The following is a 15635-nucleotide window of genomic DNA, read 5'->3' on the forward strand; positions in this document are numbered from 1 at the left end:
ACCTGTCCTCCCTTTTCATAAGGCATTGCAAAAAAGAGTCATGGCCACGTGTGAAACCCCAGATTCTGGCCCAGCTATAAATAAATAATGTGTAGGGAAGTATAAGTTTTCCTCAACTGACCCTGAATACCTATCAAAGCATCCCTCGCCTGAGAGTTTAGTGGTGTAGGCGGCCACATCTACGAGACAGTCGGCCGGCCCTCCGATTCCCCCGGATAGGGACGACAAAAGGATTGATGCCTGGGCCCGGAAAGCTTTTTCTTCAGGCAGTATGGCCTTAAAATCCAGGAATGTGACTTGCACTCTTGCAAGGTTCACATACACCCTGTGGGATTGTATGACGGCAGCGGGTGAACACATACCTGAGGGCGAGGAACGGGAAGGTTTTCTCGCAATTGTCAGAGATGGAAAGGAGGCTATGCGGGAATCCCTCAAATCAGTCCTGGACACTGCTGATAGCATAAGCAGGTCCAATGTGTCTAGCACAGTCCTGTGCAGATTCGCATGGCTGAGAAAATCGGATTGCTCAATATTCCTTTTGATGGCTTGAGGTTGTTTGGCAGCAAGGCAGACAAAAGTTTAGAAAAGCAGCAGACCTCAAAAGTGGCTGCTAAATCTCTTAGTGCCTCTATAAGACAACCTCCACAACACTCCTACTCAGGGTCATCTTCCCGGAGGAGTCGTCATTTTTGTTTCTACTCCTCATTTGGGAGAGGGAGGGGACAGGCCAGTCAGAAAGGACAACAAAGAGAAATCCCTCGAGGTGGAAGAGGAAAAGGTGGTAGATCAGCCCCAGCAGCAGCAACTGTCCCCTCAGCCAATGCTGCAGCCTTAACCCACAAGACAGGGAGGCAGGTTCACTCAGTACCTGAACGAATGGAGGGGCATTACTTCAGATGCTTGGGCACTGGAAACAGTGGCCCAGGGTTACTACCTTCCTTTTCGACAAAGGCCTCAGGACCATCCACCGGGAGCCAGCTCTGCCAAAATTCCAGACCCACTCCTTGTGCAGGACATTTTAATCCTGCTAGAGAAAGGTCTAATAGTACATGCACCTGTAGCTGAGAGGAACAAAGGTTGGTACTCCCCTTACTTTCTCATGCCAAAGAAGGACGGAGGATTGAGACCCATTTTGGACTTAAGAAACTTCAACAAGTTTCCCAGGAAGGACAAGTTCAAGATGGTAACCCTTTCTCAGGTCCTTCAGGCTCTCCAACTCCAAGACTGGTTGGTATCATTGGACCTTCAGGATGCTTACTTTCATGTGCCGATCCATCTCAAGCACAGGAAGTACCTGAGGTTCACTATTGGCAAATATCACTATCAGTTTTGAGTTCTGCCTTTCGGGTTGACCTCCGCCCCAAGGGTTTTCACCAAGCTGATGGCGGTGGTGGCGGCGAGTTTCAGGAGAGGGGGGATTCACCCCTCTCCTTCGCGCCTGACCTTCTTTTTCTACCCTTACCTGGATGACTGGTTAATCAGGGCGAGTTCACCCGAACAAGCCCATGAACATCTGACCATGACCATGACCTGCCACTCCTTACACAGACCAGGCTTTTCCCTCAATTTCAAGAAGTCACCAAATGATACCACTCCAAAAACTCCAATTCATCGGAGCTATACTGGATATGTAGAGTTGGTTCCTGGTCTCCTGAATGAAACACTTGTGCCATCACTACAATAACCAGAATCCTTTGAGACTGAAATTGAAAAAAGTAATTAGCAACACCTGAAAAGGAACACAGCTAACACAGCCTCCCTGATGAGAGTTTGAGACTTGAAAGTACTTGGAGGAGTAGAACTAACTATTGTGCTTTGGAACTGTAGCAGTTGGGATTTAACCCTGGTAATTTTTGAACATTGTTGGGACTATTTGCATCTGGGATTCAGCCCTGTTATTATTTTTTGAACTGTGTTGGGATTCAACCCTCTTATTACTTACATCAGGATTAAATGACTTGGAACCAGAGTGCGCGCCTGACCTTCTTTTTCTACTTAATGTTACAGGAGACCCGGGCTCCAGAGGCAGCAGCACCGGGGCTATTGTGCCCCCACTTTGGAGAGCCATATTCATGGTTTTCCCCCCTCCCCCAATTGTGGGTAAGATTTGTGTTTGGAGGGGAGTTGGTTCCTGGTCTCCTGAATGAAACACTTGTGCCATCACTACAATAACCAGAATCCTTTGTGACTGAAATTGAAAAAAGTAATTAGCAACACCTGAAAAGGAACACAGCTAACACAGCCTCCCTGATGAGAGTTTGAGACTTGAAAGTACTTGGAGGAGTAGAACTAACTATTGTGCTTTGGAACTGTAGCAGTTGGGATTTAACCCTGGTAATTTTTGAACATTGTTGGGACTATTTGCATCTGGGATTCAGCCCTGTTATTATTTTTTGAACTGTGTTGGGATTCAACCCTCTTATTACTTACATCAGGATTAAATGACTTGGAACCAGAGTGCGCGCCTGACCTTCTTTTTCTACTTAATGTTACAGGAGACCCGGGCTCCAGAGGCAGCAGCACCGGGGCTATTGTGCCCCCACTTTGGAGAGCCATATTCATGGTTTTCCCCCCTCCCCCAATTGTGGGTAAGATTTGTGTTTGGAGGGGAGTTGGTTCCTGGTCTCCTGAATAAAACACTTGTGCCATCACTACAATAACCAGAATCCTTTGAGACTGAAATTGAAAAAAGTAATTAGCAACACCTGAAAAAGAACACAACTAACACAGCCTCCCTGATGAGAGTTTGAGACTTGAAAGTACTTGGAGGAGTAGAACTAACTATTGTGCTTTGGAACTGTAGCAGTTGGGATTTAACCCTGGTAATTTTTGAACATTGTTGGGACTATTTGCATCTGGGATTCAGCCCTTTTATTATTTTTTTTAACTGTGTTGGGATTCAACCCTGTTATTACTTACATCAGGATTAAATGACTTGGAACCAGAGTGCGCGCCTGACCTTCTTTTTCTACTATACTGGATATGTCCTCGGGCGAAGCCTCGCCTCCCGAGGAGAGAGCTCACTACATTCTGCAGATGGAAACAAAGTTCCAGAATGCCCAGCGTCTACTGGTCTTCGATTTCCTCAGGTTGCTCGGTCTCATGGCATCCTGCATTTTTCTGGTGCCAGAGGCCAGATTGAGGATGAGATCCCTTCAATGGTCCCTCAGACCTCAATGGTCCCAAGTATCAGGGAATATGTAAGATATTTTGCACGTTCCGGCCAGAGTGGCTCAAGATCTACTATGTGGGCTTGCAAGGACAATATTCTCAAAGGAGAATATTTTTGGCAACCAAGGCCGGTGATAATAGTAGTGAGGAACGCCTCACTTACGGGTTGGGTGAGCCCACACCAACGATCTTACAATCAGCGGTCGTTGGTCTCCATCGGAGTCCAAACTGCACATCAAGCTTTTGGAGCTGAGGACAATCAGACTAGCTCTGAAAGCCTTTCTGCCCTCTGTACAGGGAAAGAATGTCCTGATAATGATGGAAAACACACTGGCCATAGACCATCTCAACAAAAGAGGAGGGGTAGGATCACTACCACTGTGCAGAGAAGCAATGCAGCTCTGGTGCTGGGCAATACAGGAAGGAATATCTCTGTCGGCAGTCCACTTAGCCGGAGAGCAGAACACGGCGGCGGACGCTCTGAGCACAGTGTCCCACAAGTGGGAACTAGCTCGGGAAGTCCTTCTAGAGATCTTCACCCTTTGGGGAACCCCTCTAGTGGACCTTTTCGCGACCAGGGTCAACCGGAAGTGCGATCAGTATTGCTCAAGGGAATTTCCCTAAAGAGGAGTACTAGGACACGCGTTTGTGGTGGACTGGGAATTTCCACTGCATTTCCTCCAGTCCCCGTGATTCCTCAAGTAATCAGGAGGTTGAGAAAGTTCAGGAAAACCATAATACTAATTGCCCCGGATTGGGTCAGGAGAACGTGGTACCCAGACCTTCTAGACATGTCCATCTGCCTTCAATACGTCTTCCAGAGAGAGAGGATATCCTCTCGCAAGAGGAAGGTCGGGTTCTCCATACAGAGGTCAATACACTCAGCCTTCACGCTTGGCTTCTGAGAGGCTGAGATATAAGGATTGGGACCTCCCGGACGACGTAATGGAGATTTTGCTTTTGGCCAGAAGACCAGCAACAAAGTCCGTATACCTGTGTTTTTGGAACAAGTTCAGTAACTGGTGCAGGGACAAGAATGTGGATCCATTCCTATGTAATACTCCTATGGTACTCTCTTTCCTGTTACATTTGGCCAATTTGGGGCTCCAAGTTAGCACTATAAAGGGATATTTAGCGGTGCTATCTATTTTCAAGCGCTCCTCAGAAGAGGTATCCTATTTTAAAAGGCCCTTGGTTATTCAATTCCTGAAAGGGCTGACAAATATGTACCCTCCAACACCTTTTCAGGTACCCGTCTGGGATCTAAACGTAGTCCTAAAGTTTCACACATGTATACCTTTTGAACCATTACATTCTTGCCCGTTAAGGCTTCTTACTTTAAAAACAATTCTGCTAGTGGCAATTACATCAGCCCCAGGGTGAGTGAGTTGCAGGCTCTCTCTTGTAAGCCTCCTCACACCATTTTCCATAAGGACAAATCTTGGAGTCAAACACTCTTTCTTACCTAAAATAGTCTCTGACTTCCACCCATCACAAAAAATGACATTACCTTCTTTCTACCCTCCTCCGCATGCAAGTAAGGAGGAAGAAAGATTACACAGACTGGACCCAAAAAGGTCTCTCAGCTTCTATATCTCAAGATTGGCTAAATTCCGACAATCTGACCAACTTTTTGTTGGATATAAGGGGCATAAATTGAGTCTACCAGTATCAAAACAAACACTATCCAGATGGATAATCTTGGCAATTTCTGAATGTTATAAATTAGCTGGAAAGGAGCCCACAGCTGGACTAAGAGCTCATTCAACTAGGGGCATGGAAAATTCAACGGCTCTTCAGAGGGGTGTCGCAGTGCAAGACATTTGTGCAACGGCCATTCTTTGATGAGACATTATTGCATGGATTCAACATCATTTCAAGGGGGTTTGTTTGCGAAAGCAGTCCTACATGATTAACTTCTTTTTATCTGATACTCCCTCCTCCAAATTCATACTGCTATGGGAGCCTATCTAAGATGAGGGATACGTGGGAGGACACAATCCATTCAAAGAACAAGTTACTTACCAACTGTAACGTTCTTTCGATTGGATGTTCCTCCCACGTATTCCTCTTCTATCCTCCAAGCCCACCCCGCTGTTCAGTTTAGGCCAGTTGCACTCTAAAATCCTTCAGGGCCAAAGGTCAAAATAAAGCCTGGTCAACTGATGCAGCAAATAACATCGTAAAAAGAGAACTGAAGCTAACGGGCACACCTCAAGCCCTTTATACTACGGATGACGTTGATGGTCGACGACAGCCCTCGAGGGACATTCAGCGCCACAGCCTCGAGCACAGCGCCCTCTAGTGAAAATTTCCCAAAGCAGCAAGCTGGAAGATACGAATATCTAAGATGAGGAATACGTGGTAGGAACATTGAATCGAAAGAACGTTACAGTTGGTAAATTACTTGTTCTTCTACTGCGGTCATTCTTTTGTGAAAGAATGGCCCAAACGACCCAAGAGAACCTCAGGTTTTCAGAAGGCTCATCCTTAGAGAAGGGGGCACGCATGAGCCCAGATTCAACGCCCTCTTTGGCCAAGCAGCTATCCGGGCCTGCTGCCCCCTTGGTGATCAATTCTGTCATCTTGATGCCCAACTCCGTCTAACACGCCATCCGCCAGGTGTTGGATTGCGGAGTCACTGGCAATTCTATTGACACAGCCTTGGCTACATTCCTCAATCTTCCCATGGAGAACAAAATAAAACCCGAACCAGCGCATGCGGTTGACGGCTCTCTCTTGATTTCTGGTCCCATAAAACAAGAGACCGTTCCTCTCGTCCTTACGATTCAAGACATACACTCAGAAATGTTATCCTTCGACCTTATAACAAACCCCCAGTTCTGAATCATATTGGGGATTCCTTGTTTGAAGGAACACAATCCGTCGTCTTCTCTGCTTTCTTTCTCTCTCTCCCTCCCCTGCTGTCCTACCTAACCTACCTGTCTGCTGTACCGACTGGTTGCTTGGCTACCCTCAGAGTCTCAATTGGTACCAGGCTCTTCCTTGATCAGTCACTCTTGCACTGCCTCCGGGCCTACCACACACTTAGGGGCTGTAACTGTAACCCTACAGTTCCTTGTTCTCCTTGCACTACCCAGAGCCGCGCTGCCATGGCTGCACTTACTCAGAGCATTGCTGCCCTATTTCCCCCCTCCCCTCCCTTGCACTTGCCCCCTCCCTTTCCCCCACTTCTCGTTCCTGCACTTGAATGATCTGAATGACACCAGGCTTAGTAAGATCGTTTGTCTTGTCCTCCCTCTGTCTTCCCTCCCTTGTCTTGTCGCGCCTATAAACACTTGTGTACAGGTGCTTTATAAACGACGTATCATATCATATCATGAAGGCATTCAGCTCCTCAACGAGCCCTAGATGAAGAAAGGAAGGCTGATTTTGATTTGGAAGACATCAAACTGGCAATACAAAGGACCAGCTCTTTTTGTGCACCGGCCTGAGTCAACTCTCAAATAAACTCTTTAAGTTTGACATTGATCTTTGGGCTTATATTTTGTACCACCTCTTCTTGCAAATATTACGAGAACAATTTCTTCCCGAATTGGAGGAAACAGTGTTTATTGTTCCCATATTTAAGAAGGGAGGTCATCTTGACCCTAGGAACTATAGGCCCATCAGTATATTAGATGCTGATGGGAAGATATTTGCTGCCTTGGATCTTAGGGATCTGGAAAAATGGCCAAAAGATGTAGGCTGGTTGTGCAAAAACCAAACAGGTTTTCGTGAGGCAATCTTAATGGTTTTCTGTTATGGTAACGATTATTTGTAAAGCGCCTATACACAAAGCAAGTCTTTCAAAGCGCTCATGCAGGGAGCGAACAAGCAGAAAAAACAACAGTTGTTTGGAGCCCTTGAAATTCTGAGACGATACAAGTCTGCACAAGCAGAGTAAGTGTGTAAAATACAATTAACAGTAGAGATAACAGCAAATAGGTCTGACGACAATTCTGCAGTTTTTCCAAGTGCATTAAGGCGCCACCATGCAGGGAGGGAAGACAAAGGGAAAGCAGACAGACGGTCTTCAAGCATGGTACATTTGGATCGCATAAGTGCAGCAGACGGTTTAGGAGAGGGGGAGTTGATGGGGGGAACATATTCAGGAGGGAGGGGGGAATCCAAGTGCGCCCAGTCAGTGTAGGCTGGGGTGGGTGCAGAGAGATGCCCCTCTCTAGGGTCATAGACCAAGTGCAGTAATGATGAGGCGAGTGCAAGGCCTGGACGCAAGTGCGAGAGGACTGGCAGGGGTGCCCAGGACCTGTGCGACTCTGAGTTACATCAGGCTGCCAGTCAGCAAGCTGTACAGAAAAGGAGGGAGAGAGGGATAGAACAGAGGGATAGGTTAGCAGGGTAGAGGGAGACAGAAGGAAGAGGAAAAGAGGAATGTCTTAAGGAGTTTCCAGAATTTAAGGAGATTATGCTCAAGAAGGAGAGTGGCATGTTAGGATGTATGCAAGATATTGCTTGGAATAGTGCCACCAAAGTAAATATCTATGTTTCGATGATTGACTTGGCAACTGCCTTTGACTCGATCGACTGAAAACTATTATGGACAAAACTGGCACGATGGGGGATTCCGGCTGTGCTCCTGAAAGTCTGAATTGAGTTGCATAGTGAGTCAAATGTGGAGTTTCCCTAATCATGAAGATCAAAACAGACAGGGGATTGAGGCAGGGTTGCATTTTGGCACCCTGTCTCTTTAACATTTATCTCTCGAATGTAGGAGAGGCACTAGAGAAGGCATCTTTTCTACCACCTCGAGTAGGCAGCCTTGATATATCTTGGTGTACCTACGCAGATGATTTTCTCTTGATGGACCGGTTACCAGTTGGCATGGAAAGGCTCTTAAATGCATTTGGTACTTTTACTACAGGAAACTGCTTGATAGTAATTTCTTCAAAGGCAAAGGTCATTATACTTAGGCCCAATGAAAAATGGCAGAATTCCACCTGGGATATCAGGGATCGCTTAAAGCATCACGTGGACACATTGGCTGTTGAAATGATAAAAATGAATAATAAATATGGTACATTTTCATTGGCTCATTTAATTAAGTTTGATGTTATGTTATGTTATTGGGCATTTGTATAGTGCCTTTTACCATTGGTATGATTCCAAATTGCTGTGGGTTGAACGCCCTTGGGGACCGAAGTCCAGGTCAATGGTGAGAATAGTGTAGTAAATAGTGCTTGGGTGCACTCGGTATGCGTGCAGCCAGGGCGTATTAAGTGGTGTGTAGCTGCATTCTAGTGCTAGGCATGGTGCAGTGATTGTATGAGATCAGTAGAATGGACACCAAGGCCAATTGGATAATAATCGCCAGATGGCGATTATTATCTTTCTATAGGAAAGTTCGGTATCCAGTGATATAATCGCTGGAAGTAACATCGAGGGTGACTCAGGATTTTTTCTAAAGACACTATCCAACACTTTCCTCATATATTCTAGGACTGGAGATTCTTGATATAATTACACCAGTCCTACAATATATTGGGAAGTGGGTTTGGTGCCTTTAAAACAAATATCAAGTCACCCTTGAGGTTATTTCCAGCAATTATATCACATAAAACTGAAAGTTCTGGTGCCGGGTAGCTTTCTTAATATGGAGATTTGTATTTAAATGCTTAGAATTCAAGGCATACGGTAGAAGGATTTCACTAATGAATGTAAGAGACTTTTGGCCAAAATAGGAGCCATAAAGTCGCAGTTAATTGGAAGTTCTTGTCTAGCAAAGAGGCACATTTTTGGAAATGATTGGGTTGTTGCTTGCGAGAAGGACCTACGTTATAAAACTGAATCTCAAATTCTCAAATTACAAAATTGCGAAGCCCACTTGTTTGCATTTTGTAATTGGAGTGTTTGGGATTTTGTTTTTCTTTCCCCGCTGGCAAGTTAATGTATGGGGGAGACACCCCTGCAACCCACACCCTCCTTTTTCGGTATTATGGGCTTCGATTTTTTTGTACCAGGTCAAATGCACAGTAAACGTGCATTCTACCTGCTTTTCGGTATTTTGGGGTAAACCCTTGTGAGAGCACACATAGTTATCCCCTGTTTGCACAACTGTGGAATGATCATAGGAAACAGGGAGACTATTTTCCGTATTTAAAGAAGTTACCTTCTAGATCTCTAATCACCTTCTTTATGAGGGAGTGCATGAATTTGATATTTTGATAGCAGTATTTAAATTGACTTAAAGTGTAGCTTTTATAACAATACACCTATCAAGTCAACACATTTTGTGTTTCCAGCATGAACAAAAACCACTATTGTTGCTGTAGTTTGTTGTTCTTATGCTTTCCTCAGGACTGGTATGAAGGAGGAGGCACTGATTGGTGTCTTGCTCATCCGAACATTTTCTTGGTTAAGTAGTGTATCTAGAGATCAGGAAATATTTTTTTAAATTACTTAGAACAGGGTGTATCTACATATGTGTTTGAATTCATAAACAATGTGCGTGTCGAACATACCTGTGCTTATTGCTTTGGTGTCTCTGGACAGTGTTTATTTTCGGGTGCCTTGCGTGCGCCATCTACAATGGCTCGAATGTCGTCCTTTGAAAATGTGCCCTACATTACCAGTTACACCCGGATGTCATGACCTACAGAACGCGCCCCTTATGGACTTCCTGGTCCTTGTCTCAGCGGGGCTTACACTCACTGGTACTCCCAACATGGCCGTCCAGCGTGAAACACCTTCCTCGCTCCACACGTTGGACGTAGCGTGTTCTATTTATAGACCACGCCCCCGAGGCTCCGCGCGTCTCAATGCTATTGCAAAGTAGCGACGAGACTTGTGCTCTGTAGCTCGCCGTATTGTTTTCCCTGATTCTGTCCCTTCTAAACTCCATTCCTAGTCCCTCTCCTTTCCTTCTTACTTCCTGGACTCCTGTGCTGTTTAGTGCACCCTCTTACTTTCCCGAATTCCTGGATCGTTGCATCCCGGAACTTTGAACGCTCGCTGGAGTCGGAAGAGACTTGTGCAACCTTATTCAAGACCCGATCCGTCCGCAAGAAGGCATCGGCCAAGAAATCCAGCAAAGATCGGACTCAGGTGAGAAGGGGGGAACTCCTTGACAGTTTGAGACGCCACCCGACCGAACACGATATGGACATGGAAGCGGCCGTTCAGGACCTGATGCGTGGCATGCAAGAACTATCAACCGAGGTACAGAATCTCAAGGCGGGAAACGCCGCTCTTAAGCAATTGGTTCTATCCTGTGATTCTTCCACAAAAGAAAGTGTGTTGCTGGGCGGCATAGTTGACAAATACGATGGGTCGGCAAAAACCCTTCGTGGATTCCTGGATTCATGTTTGGTCCACTTTACCTTTAAGCCCTACTACTTTTGGACTCCCAGGTCTAAAGTGGGTTTCATAATTTCTGACCTTTCAGGAAATGCATTAACCTGGGCTATGCCCCTCGTTAATTCCGGCGAGGCCATCCTAGATGACTATGATGGGTTCATACAGGCCCTTAAAACTATGTTTGATCGCCCAGAACACGTCTATAGTGCCCAGGAACGCCTGTTAGACTTCCAGCAGGGATCCCAGGAAATGCTCACCTTTGTAGCCCGATTCAAGCAATTAGCCAAGGAAGCTGATTGGTCCCCCTAGGTGAGTTTTATCCTTTTCAGGAGAGGACTGAATGAGGAGATAAAGGATGAGTTGGCCCGAGTGGCTCGCCCAAACTCATTCCAGGCACTAATGGACCTTGCCATGCAAATAGACTTTCGAATCCAGGAAAGGAAGGCAGAGAAGAAGAAATCCAGAGGAAATCCTCCGAAAGTGTCCTTTGAGAGTACCACCAAGACGAACACAAACCCAGGCTCAATCACTGAACCAGAACCCATGCAGATAGGAGCCTTCCGTGGACCTATATCCCCGCAAGAAAGGATGAGAAGGATCCATACGCGGTTGTGCATGTATTGTGCCTCAGATAAACACTTGGTTAGGGAGTATCCTCTAGCCCCTCCTCGGTGTTCGGGAAACGCCAGCTCCCGATCCTAGATGGAGCAGAGCTTCGGGAGAGAGATGTTTGCTCCACATCAATTCCATCCTTGAACTCTCCTGGACAAAACAATTTGGTGATACTGCAGGCCTTCCTATCTCCCTCCAAGAATAAGACCTATCCCATCTTGGCCTTGGTAGACTGCAGAGCTATGCGAATTTTCATTGATCAAGATTGGGTTGTTAGTCATCATATTCCGTACGAGACATGAAGCACCATGCAGCCGGTGAAAGCAATCGACGGAAGACCCCTCACTTCAGGGCCCATAAACCTGCAGACTAAAGAGATCCAGCTTTCTATAAACCATCATCAAGAGCGGATCAGATTCGACATCATTAAGTCAGCTCATTACCCCATGGTATTGGGTATGCCCTGGTTACAGAAGCACAATCCTTATATTAACTGGACAGCAGGATCACTATTCCTAGGCTCAGAGTTTTGTATGTCTCACTGTCTATTCCTGGACCCCTCCTTGACACCCCCTAAAGAACCACCAAGAGACCAGCAAACACCACTCATGGTTTCCAATATCACACAAATCCCTGAGGCCTATCAAGGATATCTGATGTATTTTCAACTGCCATAGTCCAGACCTTCAAAATCTCCAGGGGGTGCTTCGTTGTTCTTTGTTCCCAAGAAGGACACCAAGGAACTCAGACCTTGCCTCGACTATCGTGGTTTAAATCAATGCACCATCAAAGACCGGTACCCATTGCCCTTGATCTCGGATATCCTGGAAGCTGTGCGAGGCGTCGTAATATTCACGAAGTTGGATCTCCGGAGTGCCTACCATTTGATCCGTGTCCGAGAAGGAGACGAATGGAAAACAGCTTTTAGAACACCCTTTGGTCACTATGAATATCTAGTCATGCCCTTTGGACTAGCTAATGCCCCCGCAGCTTTTCAACGTTTCATGGATAGGGTGTTCTCAGACATGTTATTCCTCTTCGTCATTGTCTATCTGGACGACATATTGATCTTTTCCAAGGACCTTCTAAAGCATGAGGAACATGTAAAGACAGTATTGCAACGACTCTGTGAACACAAACCTTTAGCCAAACCCGAAAAATGTTTGTTTCACGTTACTTCTGTTCACTACCTAGGATTCATCCTTAGCCCAGAAGGAATTGGTATGGACCCTTCCAAGGTAAAGGCCATACTGGCATGGCTCGCTCACACGTCCGTGAAACAAGTTAAATCCTTCCTGGGGCTTGCCAATTTCTACCGGAAGTTCATATCCACCTTTTCCGAGATTGTTCAGCCGTTCGTTGCTCTCTTGAAGAAAGACACCACCTTTATCTGGTCTACACCGCAAGATAAGTTATTCTAACGTTTAAAGGCAGAGTTCACGCAAGCCCCCATCTTAGCCCAACCCGACATAAATCGACCATTCCTAGTGGAAACGGATGCCTCTAACTACGCCATCAGAGCGGTGTTGAAGCAGGAATTTGAGGATAAACTGGAACACCCCATTGCTTACCTTTCACGAACCCTGACTCCCAGTGAGACACACTACTCCGTCCTGGAAAAGGAACTGTTAGCCATCCGCCAAGCCTTCACTGAATGGCGACATCTACTTCTGAGTGCAAGACATCCAGTTCAGGTCCGCACGGACCATTGGAATCTTCAAATTCTACAGTCGTTGGAGTGTAGGAACAGTCGTCAGGCGCGTTGGGCCTACTTCTTTTCCCAGTACCAGGTCCACATCACTCATGTTCCCGGATCACAAAACCTGATCGCTGACGCCTTATCTCGACGTCCTGACTATGTAACTACTGAAGATAGGGCCTACCCTGAGATGTTTCCCCACACTATCTTTGTAGCTCAAGCAGTCAATCTCCTGGAAGAAATTCGAGTGCAAACCCAATCCTCTGATCTGTGGAAGGATATTTCAAGGAAGAATCAATGAAATCTAAGAGTCAAGGAAGGATATTTATTTAAGGACAATGCACTGGTCATTCCCACACAGAAATTACAACAAAGAATAATAAACCTCTGTCATGATACCTTTCACTCCGGACATCGTGGCATAACCAACACCCTCCGCCTCATACAAAGACAGTTTTGGTGGCCTGGAATGAAGACTGACGTACAGCAGTACGTCCAAGTTTGTGCTATCTGTAGTCAAAATAAACATGATAACAAGAGACCGGCGGGTCTTCTACTGCAACCTACACTGCCAACAAGGCCATGGGAATTCATTGCTACAGACTTCATTGTGGAATTACCACGTTCCCGAGGATACACGACCATTATGGTTACCATTGACTTGTTCACTCATATGGCTCATTTTACACCCCTGTGTAAGTTACCATCCTCGTCCAAACTTGCTGGAATCTTTCTGGGACACATATTCCATCTGCATGGACTTCCTTCCAAGATCATATCTGATCGAGGACCTCAATACGTCTCACAATTCTGGAAACATCTTTGTCGCATTTTGGGAATCCAACGCGCCCTCTCATCAGGTTATCATCCCCAAATCAACAGGGCCACAGAACGTGCTAATCAGACCCTGGAACAGTATCTTCGATGTTTCGCCACTAAGGTTCAGGATGACTGGTCGCTCCTGATACCTGTGGCTGAATTTGCCTACAACAATTCCGATCATTCAGCACTTACAACCAGTCCCTTTTATTGTAGCCAAGGTTTCCATCCTTCGGTTCTACCCTCTGTTCTCCCTCATCCCACACCGGTACCTACTGTCGACTCCTGGATCGAAACCCTCATCAACGTACACCAGAAGGCCAAAGAAAACTTAGAGAAGGCCAGAACACAGACTAAGAGGTATGCAGATTCCAAAAGAAGACCAGGGCCTTCTTATGCAATTGGTGATCAAGTTTGGTTGTCCTTGAAATTACTACCCCGACATCTACGGCCAAACAAATTGGCCCCTCGGTACTATGGTCCATTTCCCATCAAAGAAATTATAAATCCAGTCTCATGCGGGATGAAACTACCAGACACCTGGAAGAATATTCACCCAGTTTTTCACACGTCCTTATTAAAACCCTACATCCAATCCTCCGGGAAATCCTGCAGACCCCTTCCTCTACTGGTCGACAACCAACTGGAATATGAAGTGTCCCGAATATGCGACTCCATGCATAAACGGGGTCAGCTTCAATACCTGGTTGAATGGATGGGATAGCCTCCTAGTGAAAGAACCTGGGAACCACTTTCTAATCTCAAGACCCCTCGACTGCTCAGAAAATTTCACCTCATACACCCGGGCAAACCTCGAGCAACGGGTCTTCAGAAGAGGCATGCTGTCATGACCTACAGAATGCGCCCCTTTTGGACTTCCTGGTCCTTGTCTCAGCGGGCTTACACTCCCTGGTACTCCCAACATGGCCGTCAAGCGTGAAACACCTTCCTCGCTCCACACGTTGGATGTAGCCTGTTCTATTTATAGACCAAGCCTCCCGCGGCTCCGCGCGTCTCAATGCTACTGCGAAGTAGCGACCAGACGTGTGCTCCCTAGCTCACGGTATTGTTTTCCCTGTTTCCCTGATTCTGTCCCTTCTAAACTCCATTCCTAGTCCCTCTCCTTTCCTTCTTACTTCCTGGACTGGTGTGCTGTTTAGTGCACCCTCTTACTTTCCCGGATTCCTGGATCGTTGCATCCCGGAACTTTGAACGCACGCTGGAGTCGGAAGAGACTTGTGCAGCCTTATTCAAGACCTGATCCGTCTGCAAGAAGGCATCGACCAAGAGATCCAGCAAAGATCGGACTCAGGTGAAAAGGAGGGAACTCCTTGACACCGGATCGCAGAGAGCTAATATATGCTTAATGTTTCCAGGAAGAGAGACGGGAGAAGGGGTCAATATCATAAGAAAAGCCAGTTGCCTGCCACACATGCCTCATTATAACCTTGACTGTCCAGAAACAATGGTGCTGGTAAGCTTGCCGGCACTGTTGTTTCTGGACTGGCAAAGTACAACTCTGTTGGGCGGGTGCCCTCCCTCCGGACAGGTCTGACCTGCCACGTGGACCGGCATCCGCCCACAGAGGTTAATGGAAGCACTGGCACCGTTATTACCCGTTATTATTGTAATACCCTGGTGTTACCAGCAAGTCAGGTGCTGGTAACTGTTTATGGGTCCGACGGCTACCTGTCAGTTTTACCGGCACGGTTACCGCCGAACCCTTTCTGTTTCCCTTAACTGTTTTATGGCACCTGTAATTAACAATGAACAATAGGACTTTCAAACTGCAGCACTGACCGAAGGCCACATATTTTTTTTGCCAGTCCAGTCAAGTGTAGTTGCTCACTTGCCTTATTCTCAGGTTTGATGGATGCAGTTTTCATGGCCCTGTCTAGAAGAATGGAAACATTTTAACTAAGGGATTGTGGGATATAGAAGGAATTTATACATTCAATGATGGAAACGGGATGGGGCAAATAAAAGATGGAAATTGCCCCCTGTCATGGAGGGGATA

The sequence above is a fragment of the Ambystoma mexicanum genome, chromosome 3q (genome assembly GCF_040938575.1).
Source record: "Ambystoma mexicanum isolate Mex_15411 chromosome 3q, UKY_AmexF1_1, whole genome shotgun sequence".
NCBI lineage: Eukaryota > Metazoa > Chordata > Amphibia > Caudata > Ambystomatidae > Ambystoma > Ambystoma mexicanum.